The following is a 1,869-nucleotide window of genomic DNA, read 5'->3' on the forward strand; positions in this document are numbered from 1 at the left end:
AAATTACAGTCAAATACATTTATTTATAAATAGTTATACTTTTTTCAATAGTTTGATTTTAGTTTTGAGCTTTTACATCATAAAAAATTATAACTAAAAAACTAAATGTGTCAAAAATTGTGTATACAAATTGAACAATAGCAACATTGGTCAAATGAAAACAAAAGAAAACAACTGATTTCTGCATAGCCATTCCCGTATAACTTTTGACAAATTTGGTTTGATACAGGCGGTAAGTACGGAAGGGCGGAATTTGGTGAAGCAGCATTGAAAGTGATTATTGTTTTTATTAAATTATATAATATACGAGATGTGTTCAAAAGAAAAGGTGAATTCAGATTTTTCGCGGGCTGTGTACATTCGGTTATCGATATTTTGTTTTAATAATCGGATACTTATGTTTATCATTTGCTTGCATTAGGGGCCAATTTCGATTAGTGGTTTGTTTTGGACAACTGAAAAGGTTAGTCACATGTTTGTGTGTTCTTCGATTTGTGACTTTTAAAAGAAATTGATCAAAGGATATGTATTAAATCTTACGTTAAAAATGCAGTGGTAAAATTTGTTCTTAAAAATCGTCGAATCAGTATTAGGGAAGTTGCACAGGATGTTGGCATATCAATTGGCTCATGTCATTAAATTTTCTCGAATGGACATGAAACGTGAGCCAGCGAAGTTTTTCCGGGATTTCTAAATTTTGATTATGCTTATTCGTGATTTTTTTGCCAAAAACAAAACCGTAACCGTGCCTCAACCATCGTATTCACCAGATTTGGCTCCCTGCGACTTTTTCCTATTCCCAAAACTCAAGAAACCAATGAAAGGAAAGCTAGTTGCCACAATTTGAATTTGACGATGAGAAGCCTATGGAGTGCGAAGCACAACGTATTGATAAATTTATTTTACGTGCTTTTTTAAATAATATTGACATTAACCGAGCTGCAGTTATTATGAATTCCAAAGATACAAAGATTAGAGATGGCTTCCAGATATTAAAAGAAAATGGTTAAGTTCGCCATGAAAGTAAGCATTAAGAAATTCTAACAAATGTAATATTAATCAATTATAGAATACGAAAAAGTTTTAGCATTTATAGATACTGGTGCAACTACATCGCTACTTGGTATAAATAAACTACAAAAATATAAAAGAACACCACTTATGCTAAACTTTTTTTACATCATTAAATAATAGCACTTATTATATTGAGAAAGAAATAATCATAAATATTCCTTTAGAATTTAATGAAAATGCAACTATGACTTGTAAACTCGTAGATTTCTAGGGTAAATATTTAATTTGCAATTATAGACATGTAAAATCGAAAGATTACGTTTATTGGGAATGAAGTAATATTTATCACCCAAATCCGTTAATTTTCAGTGAAATTCATAGTTTAGAAGAAATCAAGCAAGTCCTTGACAGTTCATTTCGCGGTTTAAACGAAGAAAAAGAGAAAGTATAAAAAAAAAATTTCTTAACATCTATAGAGACCTTATATACGTAGAAGGGCAAAATCTAACAAATACTAGTATTATAGAACATGGAAATAAAACTGTATCAGATAGACCGGTATATTCAAAAATCTATATCTATCTATCTTATAAACTCATTCGAAAAACTTAAAAAAATAATTACAGAATCGCCGGTACTTAAGTACCCGGATTTTAAGAAAGATTTCCAGCTCGTGACAGATGCAAGTTCTGACGCTCTAGGCGCAATTTTACAACAGGGTGGTCACCCATTGTTATGCGTGTAGAACATTAAACGATCATGAAAAAAAATTTTCGGCTACCGAACGAGAACTATTGTTATTGCTATTGTTTGGGCTACGAATTATTTTCGACCATACCTGTACGGTACTAAGTT

This window comes from Bactrocera oleae, chromosome 3 (assembly GCF_042242935.1).
Source record: "Bactrocera oleae isolate idBacOlea1 chromosome 3, idBacOlea1, whole genome shotgun sequence".
NCBI lineage: Eukaryota > Metazoa > Arthropoda > Insecta > Diptera > Tephritidae > Bactrocera > Bactrocera oleae.